Consider the following 16,890-nt stretch of genomic DNA (forward strand, 5'->3'; position numbering starts at 1 on the left):
TGATGTGTTCAGACTTATGCAATGAACTTGTGCCTAGATGTTTTTGGGGTTAAGATTATTTAACAGAGACTGTATAATACATTGTGATCATCAAGACATAAGCAAATAATAATGTAGGAAGCAGCAGACAGTTGTACATAATCATTTGCTTCAATGTGCCAAAGCATTTGCAGTATGTTCAAAACAATGAGAAATTGCTTTTATGATGTGCATATGTGATGAGATGATGTTGAGGTTAAACAAGTAGTTTTGAGAATTTCAATTCTGATCTGAGAAATGTACTAAAGTGAGTACATAGCAGAGATAAAACTTACTTTTTAGATTACTTTTATTCTTAAAGTATGTTAAAAAGAGACATAAAGCTAGAAAGAGGGACGACAAAATGAAAGAAATGAAAGGCAGAGACTCGTTCAAGCCACCCGTGTCCTGCCAGTATTGCACCACAAGAAGAAGAAGAGGAAAACAGAGACATTGAGTCCAAAAATCACTTGGAAAAGAAACAGCTACTGCATGTTGTTCAATATTTGGAAGACTTGGTGACTGTCTGCTCAAATATTGCCCCGTGGCTGTTGGGCTTGAGAGAGAAACAGAGTGGCAGTGAGACTGACAGTGAGATCTCTGTCAGTAGCCAACACTCTGTTTATCCGTCTGTCTGTCTGTCTGTTTATCTGACTGTCAAATTATCCCTCTCAGCAAACAGCTCACCATGAGCTGAATGTAAATAACACGGTCAGTGTTGGTCACGTGAGCCAGCTGGTTGGGCTCCTCTTTGGTCAGCTGAGCCGTCACACTGGCCACGTTAAAAAGAAACACACTTTGTTATAGTTGAAGTGGTAAACTGATTTTGTGTTCAAATGAGCAAGTGAGCAAGCTGTTTTTGTGATATGATTGGTGATATGTTGTTTGTATTGCATAATAGGGGTGAATTTAACTTACAGGTACATTTCTTGTAGTAAACTGTGTGTAAGTAAGGTATGTAAACATTGTATACAGTATAACAAGTATATCATGTACAAAACGATGCAAAAGTATTTTAATATTCATGGTGTTGGTGTGTGTGTGTGTGTGTGTGTGTGTGTGTGTGTGTGTGTGTGTGTGTGTGTGTGTTTTCCTTCTTTTCAATGCTTGATCTCACCTGAACATTACAGGCCTGCTTGTCTGCCATTTTCCCTCAAGCCACAGTGTATACAACCAATTACACAGGTTAGCCTTGTGAGTGACAGAAGCTTTCATTAAAATCAGATCATCCTGGATGAAAATATCCTCTGCTGAAAATCTCGATTCCATGCGGATTATACAGCAAATTTACAGCAGCTAGACATAAACAGACACATATCTGTGCATTGATTCATGAATATCCTCATCGTTGTCAAAATGATCTCTCTTTACATCAAAAAACCTACACCGATGTCTCTCTCGTCAGCTTTTGAGATAAATGGTTTCAATACACAACATGCCAGAATCCATTATGAACGATTTGAATGATTGACATGGATTAAATGCACAGGTTGTATCAAAAGAACTTAACGTCAGTTAAAATGTTTGGCAAAATGTGTAAACTAGGGCTAGATTATTTTTATTCTTTTAATAATACAGTCCCCGTCTACATATTGAGCATTTGCTCGAGCATAACATTTACTTTCATTTAGCTTCAAGAATAGTTGCTAAGGACCTTTAACTGTATACTGACCAAATGCCTTCCTCACTCAAAGCCATATAGTCTTGAATTGTCACTCTTTGTTTTAGTCACTGCCTCCAACATGTTAAGTGAGAAATACACAGGCAGAGGTTTTGACATGTGGAAACAGACACCCTATGTACTTCCCTAACAAAACGTCTCCCAGTCGCCTTAAAAGCCAAGGAGTTTCTATCCATGGCAGCTGTCCTCTTGGTTTACTTACAGTAGGTGTATAAGCCAAACCTCTCGAGGTCCAGGCACACACCGCACGCCAGAAAGCAAAGCAACTATCATATAGGGTGCCATTGACATCATTAAAGTTGCTTTTTTTTTAAATGGGGTACTAGAAAAGTGTTTCACAAATGCAGTTTGAGAATGGCATGAATGATTCATAATGCAGTTGTTCAATATTCATTTGAGAGCCAATATCCAGCCGAGATGATAACTGAGACATCACTTTTGGAAAACTCTTATATATCACTAAACAATATCACTCAACAATAACTGTAGGAACTGTGATTTGAACAAAGAGTGCCTTTGTGTAATTAAAATATGGTGCTATAATACACTTGTCACAATGACAAAAGACAGAAGTCAGCACTCTAACAGAAGGGAAAACTCAATTTCACATTTCTCTGTAGATTTCCATGCAAGCCGCACAAAAATGACACATTCACTTCATTTAAGCATTATCGACTCTCACAGGATCCTCCAAACTAATGAACAAAATTATACAGTCTGCTTGACTCTGCTAAGAGGCAGACAGAGAGATGGTCAGAGAAGGTGAAAGGAGAGAATGAAGCATAGCAGCAGTCAAGAAGACAGACGTTTGACTGAGGCCTGAGTCCTGATGCCACCCAGAACGCATGCCAGTGTGCTGAAAAGGGGCAGAGAGAGAGAGAGGGTCCAGCTTCCGACCACTTCACAGGAATGAGCAGGATGTTTGGACACAGCTCTGTACTTCACAAACACCACTGGAGCCTAAATCCTCCACTGCCACTATGTCAAGGCCAACGTACAGTATTGGCCCAGACAAAATATATGGATGTCTGTGTGCTGGACTCCGTAGCTATCTATGTGCATCAACAGACCTCTATTTACCAGTGAGACTAACGGCAGGCTTGTCTGTCAGTGTCTGTGCATGATTATGTTTGATTATGTGTCTCGATGTGTATATATTAATGAAATAGAGATTTTGTATGTGTTGGTATGCCCTCGCGTATGTGTGTGGGTATGTGTCTGCATACGTTTATTTGTGTGTATGTGTGTATATGATAGAGGAAGAGAAAGGTGGCGTGTGGAAAACTAGTCTTGCTCAGAGCTGCTGCAGTCTGAACCTGTGTGGCTGCCAAAGAAAACTGTGGTCGGAAGAGTCTGCTAATAGAGCATGAGGCATGTCACCTGAAACTAGAATCATCTGAAACCTAGAAACCACAGCAGGCAGGCATCTCCGTGGTCCTCTATTAAAGGACCGCCAGAGGCCCTGGGTGCGTGCCACCCTCCCACCGGGGTCCTCCCATTAGCTAGGCCTCTTCCGTTCGCGTGCCCAGCTGCACCATGGGACATCTAGTTGTGTTAGATGCGCTATTAACGCCTGTTCCAAGGTCTGAGCTCACCTTACTGCAGTTTCCCCAGCAAGAGCCACCATGAGGGGTAGGTGATATATATATTTATATACTCACATTCATACTACAGATTTACATTAATGTGCATACAAAAGCATATGAACACATGTGAACCAACACTTTTACTTGCACTTTCACATGCTCATACAAGCAATCAAGACATTCTCAAACTTTCAGGCTTCTACACCAACCCATTCTCGTTCCCAACTTCTCATATTTGGATGCTTTGTCAACACCCTTGGCATAGGTTTTTAGCGCCCTGGATACCCTTTAGCCTTGTTGTTGCACATGTAAGGCTCCACAGTGTAGTTAGAAAGAATAAATATGCAATGTCTGCTGAAGTTGGCAATAATACATATGCGCCTGATTCGACTTTTAAAATAAAACTATATAATTTGTTAATGTGAAACAGCACGTGGCTAACGTTAACCATACAATTTGGTTAGGTTTAGGCAACAGAAGTACTTGGTTAGGTGTAGGAAATGAACATGGGTTTAAATAAATACATTACTTACATGACATAACTAAAAGGAATGTTGTTTTACTTTGGAAACAAACAACAGTCTCCGGGGTGAAAGTCCAGTTTCTGACCCTCCTCAACCATCCCATTACTTGGACTTTTCTGTTATTTATACTAGACTTACTTTCAGCGTTGAACTGGGAAACTGAAGGCTTCCATGTGTGTTGGTACCAGATGCCGAAGGAGGTGACAAAGCATAGCTATTTAACGCCCTGGGAATGAGATCGGGCTGTCTACATGTATAGATTTTATAATATACATGTCTGTGTGTGGAGCTAGGTCTGACCGAAATCAGATGTCTTTAAGAAACAACAGTGTCTTTGTTTGAAGGCCAGGCACCTATAGCGTAAAGGACATTGTACCTATTCATTCACACAGCCTACCCAGCTTCTTTCACTCATCAGAGTCAGATTTATTTCAGCAATCATATAACTTTAGCCTTTAGCTGGAGAGCTCTATGTAGTTCGAAAGTAATAATTCAGATGAAAAGGACAAGCTAGTTCACTGTCAGTGGGCTGTAAAATCAAAAGCTGTCACATCAAAGTGACATTTTTTCAGTAGCTGTTCAACAAATCAAGAATTGCAATCAGTCTTTATCTTGCAGAGTGAATATTGTAACTTCAAAGATTTGTTTTGTCATACATTGTCAGTTGATCAGTTGAGGACCTCCAAAGTTGCTATAGTTTTGACAATAGAAATTATAATTTTCTTAGCCTTCTATCAACACATAGGAATCACACCTTTCTAGGCAGGACTTCTTAAAGGCAAGAATGCACACATCTCATCTTAGCACAGGTGCAATAAAATGTATCCCCGCTGCAAGACTAGCAATTTGGTGACAGGCTGTGGGTGGCGGGGAAGACGAATCGTGTCAATGGCGGCCATTAAAAAGGACCACACACTCTCCAGTCACTGGCGAGGCATGATGGATGATTATCTCAAGGTGTGACAGGTGCTGCAATGGTGGGGGAGCTCTCACTATCCTTCCCTTTCTGCCCCCCTCTCTCTGTATTTCTCTGCTTCTCTCAGCGTATCTTGGTCAATGCTTTAACACCCCACTAACATGACTCTATTGACACACTCCAGATAGCGTCTGGTGGCTAATGAGTATCTGAGTGCCCCTCTCCCTTTCTCTCTCCCTCTCTCTTTTCTCTTTTTCTTTCTCTCCCTGCTCCTCATCTCCCTGTTATCCTCTTTTCACTGTCAGAGCAGTACAGTCTGGCCTATCTCACACACAAACCCATTAGAGCTTGGCTGGTTTCACACACACAAGCATACGTACACACTTTACACAAAACACACAAACATATAGCAAAACCCATTTGCATTGAAATAAAAAATACATAATTCGTACATTAATATCGACTATCCCCATATAATGTTCCTTAAAATCTGTAATAGTAAACCTAATTAATTTTTTGCTAATCAGGAATGTATTTTCATTTACTCACCCCAAAGTTTGTGAGAGCTGTTTTTCTGGTTCACTCACAAACCAGGAAGTTTGTGCAGTCCCTGACATCTGACCCCAGACAAGAATAAATCACAATGTACTATATCTTCCCCAGTGACAGGGAGACAGGGGAGTTTCCCAAATGGAAAATTAAAATATTTAGGACGCACAAGGATAACAACTCCCAGTTTCGAACAAATATGACTGGGTCATTAGTATTTACTTTACCATTTACCATTTCCGTTTGCACTGTCATATCTGAGCAATGGTAACTCCACTGAGTGGTTTATCACGTGATGGTGGTGGTCTGGCAAAGCAGAGGAAAGGGCATTTGCTTGGATTAGAGGCTTTGTCAAAGAGCATAAAACAACTTTTCTTGGCATAATTTTGTGTTGCCTTTTTACTACTCAGGAAAATTCTCAACTCAATTTCAAATTATGGTGCTGTTCATTGATGCTATTAAACAGATTCCTTATAGTTTGGTGATGGGTCCAGCTTCCACTTTGATCAGTGGATGTTTAAATAACTTATATTAAATAAAAAAATACACAATCACAATATTTCAGCTGGCTTCTATGAGGCTTAAAGAGATTACTGCATTTGAATTGTGTACATTTAAATTTTCAGTGCACCACTGAGCCAGAGAAACCAGTACCATTAAACAAATGATTTGTTAATTGTTTCAGACACTGAATTTTTATGGCTCTACATAAAATTAAATATTGAGTATTGAATTTTTATTATTAGCAATTTTAAGTGCAATTTCAAGATCAGTTGTCCAAAATCAAATTTGCATTTCTTAATTCATATTGAAGAAGGATTTCAGAGCCCTGAGTGTCGACTGGAAGGTAGCCATCTCCTCAGAAACTGCCAACAGTGGGCACACAGTCTTTGGTCATGTGGCACAGAGCCTTGTTCATTTTCTCTGCCAATAATCAAGACACATTCTCCTCACTTGGTGAAAGAGTTGCAAATCTAGTCATTTGTGTTACACTCCCAAACATCTAATCTCACACCTTCAGCTTGAACAGCATAGGTCTGGTAAAATTTAAACTGGTCAAATTTTGCCAGGGCAGTAATCACAACTTGTAGTTTCTGCAGTTGGAAGCTAACAAGACAAAATAACTTTGAGCAATTTTAGCTTCAAAGTTAAAACTTTTGTGTTGATTAATCCCTTGTGTGGACAGTCACAGTACCTTTCCACTGCCAAGATCTTTTTCTGTATCTAAACATACTGATGCGTATTGACATGCTTATACCTTACCTTATACCGTGCCACATACAAAATGGATACAGGCAGGATGGGACAAATTGTGATCCTTTTTGCTCTTTTTTGACCAGTTATTACTGTAATAAAGAGTGAGGGAAAATATATGTAATGTTTTAAGTGATCACACACGCCTGTGTACTGAATTACAGTGAAATGAGTGAATGAATGACCTGATTACCAAGTGAAATTATTTATGATACATTTATGGTTGAAGTGTAACAAATGTGGGTTATTCAATGTTTTTTTCAAATGTGGGTTATTCAATGCTTTTACACTTACACATTGATGCACAACTGTTCACGTTCATTGTAAATCCACAATGTTTCTGAATGTTCCTTTTACAGGGGTCTGTAAATGTCATATCAATAACTACACCACCAATATCAGTTTTCAGTTGTTGTCAGTCTGAAGTTTAAAGTTGCACTGAAATAAACAAATAAATCTAACCTCTAATTATACAGCAAAAATTTGAAGTAATTGCAATGCCCTATTTTGAAAAAAAAAAAAAATAATGTAGAAATATAAAAACAGCCAATTAACATGAAGAAAAGACCAAAAATAACACAAATAAATACAATACGTTCATTAGTCAATGTTGAATAATGGCTTTTAAGAAAAGGAAAGTGTTAATCCCTAGACAATAAGATCCTTCTGATACCTTCATTAAAGACTTCTTCCCTGCACTGTATGCTAATGAGATGTCTTAGTCATATTATTATTTGGAAAGAGAATATTTTAATTTTTCCATCTCCTAAATCTCATGAACAAGAACAGGATGTATTTTAGATTAAGATAGATAGATAGATAGATAGATAGATAGATAGATAGATAGATAGATAGATAGATAGATAGATAGATAGATAGATAGATCATTGTGCTTTTAGTTACCAGTAAAAAAAAAAACAAGTGGTAAAATAGACACTGCTCCGTGACTATAGCTAGCTGGATTTAAGCCATGAGGACAGACTGTGAAATAAGCAGGGCCCCCCATTCCCCACCCTACCCTTCCCTCTGGGCTGATGATATCTTCCTCACTATATCAATTTCACTGTTACTGCCCAAATTTCCAGGCTCTGTGAAATGGTCCAAATAGCGTTACAAATGGTGAGAGATAAAAGGGTTAAACTAATTGCAGTTAGATAGTAATAAAAGTGATTCTTTTTATTCTATGTCTACTATGCAAGACTGTCTGCACTATATCCTCAATAATACCCAAGCTGATTAAACTTTTTCCCTCGTCTATTTCATTATTAAACGAAACATAGCCTATAAGACACACTGCTATTGCCTATCTCAAAAGACAGAGAATTCGACATGCTAATTTTGAATTATCACACTTACAGTAGCACCATATATTCAAAAGATGCATGCCCACAACTATCTATCTTATTCTCTAGTTAAGTCCTATTGTGTTCTTGGGTTTTTAAATCAATTCCAGAGCCACAGACTTATGTATTTCCATTCAAACTGCACAATATGCTGACATAGCTTTGATATTTTTGTGGATTCAGACATTTTTATGGTGTTTTATCCTAGGTCTTTGTTTAAAGTAGTCAGTCAAATGTCAAAGACAATATTGGAAATGATGGCTGTCATCAAACTCTGCTCATCACTGATTGAGACTCAAACTACAAAAAAACAGCAAGCTGTGTGGCTTGTAGCTCAGAATTTACTTTGTGACAAGTGAGTTTCTGCTCATATGTTTTTAATGCTGTAGAAACAAATGGTGGTGAAAGGAATTTGTAGTGCTGTTAATTTAAATCACTGCACCCAGATTGGTAATTGCCAAAAAGTTGTCTAGCTACCTGACAGGCAAATATTTTGTTTGAAATATATGTTTGTTTGTTTTTATTAAACATGTACTGTATCAAGATTATTTACAACCAGATGTGAGTGACAGGCGGGCCGGTTGGTCTTTGGGCAAACAAAGCCTTAGTAACCTGCCCCACACACTGTGCCAGTGTCAGTGTTTATGTAATGCTGGGCAAAAATCCATTATGTCAAAACTCATTTCCTGCACAAGAAAACTAAACAGGAGAAAATGGTGAATATTGCACTTTGAAAAATTGATTCTGCTTCCTGGACCTCCTCTGAGTAATGAGCTCGAGAGAGACGCGGCTGGGTACTGTTTAGATAACATGCAGGTAGTACACAATGTCTGCACAGTACTCATTAGTGTTGGTGAGAACAAAATATTACATATGACCACTGAGTTAGCTATGGATAGTACTGCAAAAACACCTTTTTCCTTTTGTTGGGTTTCGAATGTCTATATTAGCATTTGGTCTTTTTGACTAATTACAGTATTTTATCCCAGCCTTGCATTGTTCTGATGATATTGAAGTTTGCGTCTAAATATCATTCCCACAACAAAGGAGCTGTCACATTGCAAACATTTCAGGAACTTACCCACCTCAAATAAACTTTTCGATAGTTCCCCCAAACAGAACTAATGACCTTGAAAGGAGAGCAAATTAGCAAACATACAGAGCCATCTGTGTGCCCCGCAGGCAGGCGAATTATTCTGTCTTTGCCAAGGTAGTGTAATGAAGCTCGTACATTTTACATGCAAATCTCTGCCTAATCTTACTCCTCTCCCTGCCAATGTCTCCACCAAATAAATATATAAAACCCAATTATGATTTAATTAATAGAAATCTACCGTTCCGTGGAATTGCTACTTTGGCTGGGTCGACTCTGGGACTTGGGCATATTAGTTGCACCGTTAAACCACTATGTGGCTTCACAGTGAAGCCTCATCAGCTCTCGTTCTTCAAGCCGGCCCCCCAGGCAGTATTGGAGGCATCCTAAGGTCTAAGCACCACAAATGCACCGACCCTTACAGTAGAAGAAAGACAAACCGCTGGGATTCTGCTGTCCTTCTTGCTTGATTCCCCTCTTGTTCTCTTTCTATTGCAGTACAAAAAATATTTGAAGTCATAATCGCTATAGTGACCTCCAGAGAGCTCTTGTTCTGCATTGCTATATGTGTGTGCGTGTGTGTGTGTGTGTTTCCGCCCCCTCATTCTCTGTCAGGATGAAATAAGCAGACATGCTTCATTAGCCTCTCAATGGCAAGGTGTTATTAGAGCAACCAAAATCCAAGAGACACTGTTTTTTGCCTCTTACCCTACCACAGGACAGCAGCTTCACAGCCACACACACACGTACACACACATTTGCACACACACATACATGTACACACAGCAATTTAAAACTTTGCTTTTATATCCAGAGTCACTCAGCTCAAGTGAAGCCAACCCCGGTTCAAAGTGCCTATTTCAATCTACATGACTCATTCATTCAATCAGGTGCTAGATAGGCGGCTCAACCAGACCTCCATGGTTTCCACCTTATATGAGTCAATCAGTCATTTGTTTTCAGGTTTTTGACAACATAAATGTGACTCAGATTAACCCAGGTCCCCCCTTTTGCAACTAACGCACACACATGAGTGCTGTTAAGATGCAGTAAAAGAACAAACACACACATTAACACACATTTTTGACACTCACACAAGCACATGTGAATGTACACAAGATAGTTGTTACACACCAAATCATCAGACACACACAAACACACAAAGTTTATCCTGGATAAATATTATCTGTTCTCTGGAAGTCATCCACTAAGTGCCCTGGATCTGGCTGCTCCTGCGTCCCTACTGATAGGAGGCCATACACAAGCTTAGCACCACTGAGCTGGCCTCTGCCATGCCAGTCAAGTGTCTGCCCATACAAGGACATGCCTTTGCACCCTGTACCCCTGTCCTGTCCTGTCCTCCACCCTGCTCTGGCCTGACCTGGCTACCCTCTGCCCTGCATCCTAAATTACTGCATTTCCCTGCAGGCAGTGAGAAGGAGATGATGGCCAGTGAATAAGGTAGAAGCCTGGAAGGAAGGATAACTGCACTACAGGAAAGCACACTATTGTCTACATCTGAAATCTTTAGTTTGTGTCACTGTGAGATGCATAAAATCCTGACACTTTGTGTTGGAGGATTGGATTCTTTTCTGTCAGACGGTATAAGCTTTGACTTTAGAAAGGCTCATGTGCCGTTCTTGATATCTGCTACTGTCTCCTCTGGTAAACAGCATGTAGACAGTAAGACAAAGACTCACACGCTTGTTCTTCCTTTTGTCTCACTCTGAATTTTTCACCCTCTTTGACAGTCTGACATTCCCTCTCAGCTTTCTCTTGTTCATGTTTTCCCTCTTTAACTCACACTAGGTGTCTAACCTGCCTTTCATTCTCCCTGTCTGTCTGCTCCCTCCTTCCCTCTCTTCCCTCTCTTCCCTCTGTCTCAAGTAAGGGATCCAATGACTGATACGGAGTGATTTTCACGGGACGGCGGGGATCGCAGAACAGCTATCAGGGCCTTTCAATCTCTCTGCTGTGGAGGGCGATAGCAGGATCCTAATGGGCCTGTTCTATCAGCAAGCGGCTGGTCCCTGCTCTGGAAGGAGACAAGGGGAAAGAGAGGGAGACAAAGCAAGAGAGAGAGAGAGAGAGAGAGAGTGTGTGTGTTGTGTGTGTGTGAGACTGATCATTCTGACGCCTCCATCTGATAGCACTGGAGAGGTCCCCTGTCAAATGATAGAGCACAGGCTCCTCTCTCCCTCTCTGTTTCTCTTTCTGGATTTCTTTTTCCATTCAGTTCTTTCTTTATTTCTCTTTTTTTCTGCCCATATCTTTGCCATTCTCAAATGACCATATTCATTCTCGTGTGTTCACTGTCCTTTTCTCTTTCTTCTATATTCTTCAATCAAGCTTCAGTTAAGGGACATTTCACTGAACACATATCACATTCACAATACGATGCTTTAATTGGCTGTAATTTCGAGAGAGTAAAAACCTAAAATCATCTTACTGTCTAATTCACCATTACACCTTTGCCATTTTAAGTGGAATGCTGTAAATTTACAAACATGCTATCTGTATCCCCTCCACAGCACCAAGGCAGCCACTTATCCCCCATAAACACCTACCACCCACTCTTTCTCTTCTCACTTTGGAGCAATTATTAGGAGCTAATAGATTTGCAGTGTTGCCATTGGGTGATCCAATTACTAGGATCTCCATTAGCAATTAACTTCTAGCTAAAAATAACAATAATGCCAATTACATGCACACTTAATCACATAATCAGCATATTCTGTCACTACACAGTTATTGTGATTACCTCTATGTTTCATGAATTGCCTTGCCAGAGGGACGAGAGCACACATCAATGACAATTTTGATTACATGCGAATTACAAATGCAACATCGTATGCTAGGGTAATGAGTGGGCCAGAGAGGCCATTCTCTGGTTCCTAAATTGATTTCTGTGGATGACAAAAGAGGATGGGTTTTGGGTTTTGTAAGTGGATGGACTGTAAATTAATTGTGAGCACTAAGCTGACAAATGTTCATAGACAATCAAGCAATATTTTCATATTTCTGTGATTTGGGTTAGCTACTCACATTCCCAGTCTGTTCATAAAATGTGCTTTTATTCTTGCCAGAATTTGGGATACAAGATGGATGGGAGAATAGCACCCATACTATACAAGAAAAGTTGAAAGCTCCAGTTGTTATAGAGGCAGTCAACTATTATCTTACTGTTTATGACATAAAAAGAGATGGTGGCCAAGCTTTTATTTAGTTCAAAGTGCACAGTAGCCAAAATGCAGCAGTTAACAAATACTTTCACCTAAAATGAAATGTTTAGTCTAAACAAAGATAAAGTTCATGTCTACATCATACAGGCTTGGCACACTGTAATATTTTCACTGTAAACATGCCGTAGGTCTTCTCAACAATAGCTGAAGTAGACATGATTTGTTTGAGCTCCAAAAAGGGCAAGAAATACAGTTTTAATAGCTTGATGGCTCTGATATGTGCCCCTGTTTCCCTATTTGTCCTGAACCTTGCCATTGGCCTTGTAACTCTTTTGTTTGTGTATTTTATTTAACATAGTTAACTGCATACTTTGTGAATTTTACTTTTCTACTCTTGGATGGCAGTCTCTAGCACCTCCTGTGGGCTTACCTACTCCCACTTGCACACACCAACAATCACACACATACACAGGGGACATCGAGTTATGATGCCTTTTATGGGATTGGATGGATGCGCGGATGGATGTACAGACTAGAAACTAAACACCACAGTCATTCTCAAATGCTAAGAAGCTTGCTGGTCACTGTGTGTCTGAGATTCTGTGTTATATTGTGTGAAGCTGAGTTGGAATGAAAAACTGTATGCCCTCCTAGATGTGTGTACATCTGTCCGGAAAGTGTCTCTCTCCACAAGCCACTGTATGTATAAGCAGAAGCCCTGCAGGCCCCCCTGTGGGGATTCTGGGAGTGAGCTTGGTGTGTCTACATGGTGTCTGGTGTCTCTGCAGTAAAGACCAACAGGTGAGTTCTATTGTTAGTGCCTGCAGTGTACTGTATTAATGGAAGAAGATTGCACAACCATACACGGCTACAAGCATTTGTGCAAGTGAGTGTGTGAGTGCACGTAAGCCAAAATCACATCCTCCACCACTTTTCTATCCTTCTTCTTCTCGTCTCATTAAAGGGGTGTGATCACCGCACGCAAAGCAGACGCCATGTCCGCCATGTCCGCTCCTGTTTTTGGCTTCTTACTCATCTCTGCCCTGGGATCAAAACATAGTCAACCAGGACCAAAAACTTTTCCTTGCCAAAGTCTGGCCTTTGATTAAGGTTCAGCTTTGGATAGCATGTGAGGGATGATTATGAAAGATTCAAGCCTTCAATAAGCAACTGGGATAAAACCTTTGGGAATGTTTATCATCTGCTTTCGAAATGTGGAGGTATGGGGGAAAGCATTCCTGGTGGCAGGGTTTGAATTCCTCCACCCAGACTTGCGTAAAACCAGACCAGCCTGATGGTTGCATCTGTCCTAGAGGTCAAACTCTTTGTAGGTCATGCTGGAATGCAAGTGTGTGACACATGCACAGAGGTGATTTAATGTAAAATAATTTACCCTTTCTCTTGTTTGTTTAAAAAATATACCCACAAATGGACATATTTTCTAAACAAACAAGCAATACTTGTGTTTTTCATGTCACTGCATAAACTGTGCAGTAAACACTGCATTTTCTGTGTAATTACCCTATGATGCCATGCTATTATGCAAATATACTGGTTTGTATTTGAATGAGTGTTTCCTTCTTTCTGTGAAAAGTATGCTTTGTTCATGAGCCATTAGAGCTGGTGGGTGTACTGTGGTAAGTGCCAGTGATCCAGGTCAGGAAAGTGGGATGGGAGACAAACGAGGAAGCCGACACTGCCGGAGTAGGTGAGGTGGCAGTGGGCTAGAAGTTGGTGTGAGAGGACAGAAGAGAGCTGGAGGCTGCAGCATGGCACTATATTTGGGGTAGTAAGATGGTGTGGTGTGGTGGCAATATACAGCAAGAAAGAAAGAGAGAGAGAGAGAGAGAGAGAGAGAGAGAGCCTGTATCAGAACAAGTTCACTGGGTATATTCCCTCTGTAAATAGTAATAGAGCTGTGGTGGCCTGGCTCTCTGGTCCAGTCAACTTTCCTCTCTCTCTGTGTCTCTCTCTCATCATTGACATGTGCTGTCTGCTTGGGACACACTCCATCATTCAAAGAGTAGTTTATTAATAGTCCCTGAGCAAACAGAGTCAAGTCTAAAAGTTTCCAAAGGGCTGTGCCACAGGCTAGAGTTTCATAATGGGATAATAACATGTATGGATTATTACACATCCTCTTTATTTATCTGTAATAATATTAGCCTCAGCTAAGAAATGTCAGTCATTATGAGTGGCAGCTTGTAACACTTTATGGTTTGTCAGCTTGGAAATGTTCGATTTGTTTCATAGCAGAGGAATGAACACTGAGATTGTGATGATTCAGTTTTGGATGCCCTGCCAAGCTGAGAAGAATGGGAGTATTTAGTAATGACTCTAATAAGGCAGGGGCATTTGTTGTGGTTATTAGATCTCAATCACCTTATCCATCTGCTCTGGAATCACCACTTGCACTAAGCTGATACAGGTTAAATGGGGAAGGAGAAACCATCAAAAGAATTTTGCATTTGCGAGAAAACGGTAGGTTTGCTTCACCTCATATATTTTTGGCATTTTGGCCTGTAAATAATTTGCACGCTCCTATTTTAAATGAAAAGCCTTTCCGCGCACACGTCATGCCGTGTGCATGTTTGTGTGAAGTAATGGCAGTTATTAGGTCTGCATCATTTGAAAGCCCAGCTATAGATATATGAACAAAAAACAGCTTAATAAAATGTCTGTTACTAAAATGTCTGCAGCACCTGTGGCAGACATAATATGCTCTCAGGCAAAGTTATTCTTTGAGGTGGAAGAAATTTTCCCTAGGACGGCTGATTTTCATTGAACTCCGTTGTCTTGATAACTTACTCATGTGGAGTGATGTCTGAGAATAAGAGAAGGTCATAAAAAAGGAAACATAAAGCAAGGTAAGACACAGTAGTTCCCACATGTTCCAGACAAGAAGGCGCTCCTCCATCTTGTCAAACCCACATTCAAAAACACATCAGACATCAAAGGCTGTCTGTTTACATCTGAAGAAAGGCAACTGTATTGTCACATCTCTTCCTTTGACCCTGATCATGATCTTTACCACAGAATGAAGGCGGCAGACCACTCTTTCTCCAGCCACCTCAGGGCTGACCGCTGCCCCCACCCAGACAAACTAGATAATCCCATGAGTGCTGGCTGGATGACTGAGCCAAAGAATGAAACACGCAAGTCCCAGAGGAAGCCTGCTTTCCCTGGGTGGAAGTTTTGGACTGACCTCTTGGGGCTGAGCTTATCATGGATCCAGTTTAGACTGGAAGTGCTCTTTGTGAAGTCTAGGATCCAAAGACTCTGATCCACAACTTTCCCTTTGTGACCATTATGCTAACAACACTGACCACTATGACTGGTGGAGAGCACAGATGGAGAGTGATTCTGCAATATATCAGTTCAGTATCATTACATTGGAATTACTGTGCAGACTTCAACTTCCATGTAAAAGTCATGACATGGAAACACAGGCCACATTGTCCACTTGGCTTTCGATTTCCTGTCGACATACACATGATAACCTGCAATTATTGCTTTCACATGATCTTGAAAGGGAATGGGACAATGATACAATCCCAACAACCTTAAAAGTTAGTTTTGGCATGGTTGTGTTGTAGTTTGTGGTTCACAGTCAGGTTGTAGACATAGTGGGTTAATAATTTAAATATACACATGATCTAAACCATACTGAGAGAAGAAAATGTCCTTTTTCTTTTTTACTAATTTGTGTCCATTTCAAAATCCTGTCTTTTATGGAAAACCTCCATCTAAGAAACATAATAAGACCACTGCTTGCTATACTGGAACATATGTACCTCTATGTTAAAAGAGTCAGGAAATTTGAAGGCTAGCTAAGTGTGCTTTGAGTTGAGAGTTTATTGTCGACAGCAAGCCAGCAAACACGATTGAGGTTTTGCTTTTTTTTTCTGAAACGGGGGCAAGCAGCTCTGTCGTTGTCTGACCACAGGAATCTGACCATCTATGCCGGCCTCTCTAATGTGGCCCGCCACCACAACCTCATGCATTCCAGAGCGCACAAACATGTTGACCAAACGGGACTCATCAATCCAGATTATTCCAGCACCCAGCTCTTAAACATCCACACTGTTTTCCACTTGTTCCCTTTCACCAAACCACCTGCCCAGCAGGCCAATATGGTTCTCATTAAGCTGACATCATTCTCAACACCACACTTCCTTAAGCCATGCTTCATTATTTTCCAGTAAACGTTTAGAGTGATCAGCCTATAATTTGAGGCCTAAACAAAAATACAAAACAAACTCCAAAGTCAAAGAGTAAGAACAATTTGTTTTTCATTTAATTATGTCACATTGTATTAATAATGCTGTGTGAATAAACTTGAACCTTTCTTGACTGTGCACCGATTTAGTTTTTGTTTCAAACAATGTAATAAAATGCTCTGGACTGAAACACCAGATGCCTTATGCATTGTCAGAACAAGTTTATCCTGTGCAGACGATAGTTTGCACTACAACTAATGGAAATATGTCAACAATGATGCTGATTAAGGTTGCTGGATAGGGTCATCCTTCTTATATCAATCAAGTAAATTCTATTTATATAGCCCAATATCAAAAATCAATTTGTGTCAGGGGGGTTTACAATCTGTACAGTATACAACACCCTCTGTCCTTAGACCGTTGATTTGAATGAGGAATATGGATGGATCCCTATCCCATGATGGACTATGACTATAACTATGATCTGGATGACTTAGAATCTTCACAGACAGTATATACAATCA

Source organism: Micropterus salmoides, unplaced genomic scaffold (genome assembly GCF_014851395.1).
Source record: "Micropterus salmoides isolate LMB-PRFRI ecotype aquatic unplaced genomic scaffold, ASM1485139v1 Ms_hic_scaffold_7, whole genome shotgun sequence".
NCBI lineage: Eukaryota > Metazoa > Chordata > Actinopteri > Centrarchiformes > Centrarchidae > Micropterus > Micropterus salmoides.